The sequence below is a fragment of the Pleurodeles waltl genome, chromosome 12 (genome assembly GCF_031143425.1).
Source record: "Pleurodeles waltl isolate 20211129_DDA chromosome 12, aPleWal1.hap1.20221129, whole genome shotgun sequence".
In the NCBI taxonomy this organism is placed as follows: Eukaryota; Metazoa; Chordata; class Amphibia; order Caudata; family Salamandridae; genus Pleurodeles; species Pleurodeles waltl.
The window spans coordinates 119309632-119312349 of record NC_090451.1 but is presented as its reverse complement, the minus strand read 5'-3'; the positions used below and the strand labels follow the sequence as shown (position 1 = coordinate 119312349).

The following is a 2718-nucleotide window of genomic DNA, read 5'->3' as shown; positions in this document are numbered from 1 at the left end:
ATTATTCACTGATAAAACTGTGACACATTGTGTTAACATTCTCTAAAATGAATATCGAACTTTTAGCTGCAAAGAAGAGTCTGAAAATATGTGCTACTTTGGTTGGTTGGGACTTGGGATGTTAATGGGGTGCTGGAACAGTTTTTAGAGTGGGGGTACTGCCATCAATATTACATCACTGAAGGTCACAGAGAGAGCAAGCGTGGCAAATGAGCCACACCTCTGCAGGAGGAGAGTTGATAAGGGTGTGGTGTGTAGCCAGTGTGCATTTTACATCGTGACTTATATCACCAAAGCATGGTGTGGTAGCCAACTGATATATATTTACAGCACACTTTCCATTGAATTGACCACAAAATATGTACTGAGAAGCAGTTTTAAAGATAAAGCTTTATAGTTCAGAAATGATAATGTGTGAAAATTGAGTTTCGGCAAATATTTATGATTTGCACATAACCAAGTAGTGCTTTGAATTGATTTGATCCTATTAAAATCTTTTTCTTTCTCACTTCATAATTACTAAAAGTGCTCCATTTGTGCTTTCCTAACTGCTGCTATATTTTGAAATACCAATAAGGACATTTAAAGGGATTTAAATGTTGTTAGGTATTGAGAAAAAAATGAAATTCTACACCCTTTCTTTTCACATCCCATTTACCCTAGCAACATTGATAGATAGTTCACTTTACAAAATACTTTAACTTTGCAGTCAGGCAAAGAAAAGTAGATACCAATCTCAACAATAAAAGAATGAGCAGTGACTGATAAGAATACATGTTCTCGTATCTGACCTCTCCCTTTGAATGCACAACAAACCTGACAAGATGAAAACAAAATGTAAGGTCATTTGTGTTGCTTTTTACCTTTTGGGGTGGATAAGGGTTAGGATTAGGCAGGGCAGTTTCTGAGAGTAGGATGCCTGAGGACTTTGTTGCATTTTTACTTCTACTACAAAAATATATTCAGTCTTGTTATTGTGAAGGTTGTGAGGAGAGCGCAAGGGGCTGGAGGGTTTTGCAGGATGCAACAGACTTACATACAGCGATATTTAAACCTGGATTTAGGATTTGTGTAATATACTAAGCAGCGGGCACTAAAAGGGGTTCCTTTGAGGAAAGGGTTTCACTCTGTAAAATCACTTAAAAACCCCTATATATATTCGTAGTGTGGATTAGATCAATTGACTCTAAAGCTGTGTTTAGCATTTCCAGATTCCAGATGAGTAAACAATATCACAAATCACATCGAAACTAATCTGCTAATTTTAAAATAAAATTATAATTAGCTGCATTGGCCGGGAATCGAACCGGGACTCCCGCGTAGCAGGCGAGAATTCTACCACTGAACCACCAATGCTTCGCTGACTGTTTCATTGGTAGTCCGCCTATACATAATTGACAGTGACGTCTAAATGTATTGCACACAATGAGACATGTACTTTTTATTGTTGAGCGACCAAAACCATCTCTAAGCAAGTCTGAGTTGAAGATAACTGACAGAAAGTCTGGGATGGCATTACCACGTCAGCGATGACTTTGATTGCTCCGAGCAAGCACAGCCCTCGCTCTAGGCGGACATGACGGCTAATAAAGGTTCCCTCAGCCGGCAGCAGCCAGCCCTTCCAAGCATTACACCAGGAGGCAACTACCGAGGAACGATATTCAACTGTTGGGAAGAGGCTCTGGGTTCACATAAGGCAGCGGAGGAAGAGTCAATATGCCACAAAGTGCGGTTGATCCCCTCTCACAAAAGCAATAACTGCAGATCCACGAGCCATACAGCAAAAAATTTGGGGACGGGACACTGAGCTCAAAAGAGTGGGCAGCAACCGAAGTACCACGAGTTCCGCAGCCAGTGGCTGGTTTCTACCGATGAAAAACCTACTGTTCAGTAGGGGCTTCAGCACTTCCTTCTTTAGATGTAAGCGTGGTATCCAAAGCCTTGTAGTGCAACGGTAACTCCAAATCAGAAGGTTGCGTGTTCACATCGTGTCAGGGTCAAGTTAACATTTGATCGTTCACAATTTATGGTAAAATGTATTTTATTTCATAAAAGTGCCATATACCTAAAGTAGAAATTAAGTATCTACTATTAGCAGTCGTTTCTTCTCATCATGTAAGGTTTTGTGAACACGTTTGGAGCAGACACGAAGTATGTGTTACTCGGCTTAGTATACGGTGCAATTGTAAAGCCACAAAAACCCCTTATGCTATTCACTTCAAATGCTAATCTAATTCGAAGGTTTTCTAACTTTAGAAACACAATGATAAATAAATCAATTTAAGTTGTTAAGGAGAAGGAACGTGTTAGATCCTATAAAATCGTCATTTTCCCCATCATCATATTCCATATCATCATCAGTGTCCCTCAACTGTGTGATATTAAGAGGAGAGGGACCCTTTTCCACCGTATTAAACTCCTTACGGGGGAAAGGACCAGCAACCTGGGGAGATTCGTCAGCGCTCAACATTGCTTGTACCTTAGAAATAGTACGCTTCTTACTTTTGATTGGTTCAGAAACATTGGTATTCTGGGAGGACAACTTTTAAAAAGATAATTCAAATTTTTTAGACATATGCAACATAGATGTTGACACAGCCTGCTGAACAGTATCTTGAATAAAAGAATTCAAATCAGCACGAAAATTATCAATGTCAACCTCACTAGAATCTTCAGAAACTTTTTCAGACATTGTGTGAAAATATAAGAAAGCGCCAG

The 2718-nt window shown here is 39.5% G+C and overlaps 1 non-coding gene across 1 annotated transcript; it reads right to left on the bottom strand.

Moving 5' to 3' along the window:
• Nucleotides 1-1286: 1286 nt before the first annotated feature.
• On the bottom strand, nucleotides 1287-1356 carry TRNAS-GCU (transfer RNA serine (anticodon GCU)). Its single transcript has one exon. It is a non-coding gene; the product is annotated as a tRNA-Ser (tRNA).
• Nucleotides 1357-2718: the final 1362 nt, after the last annotated feature.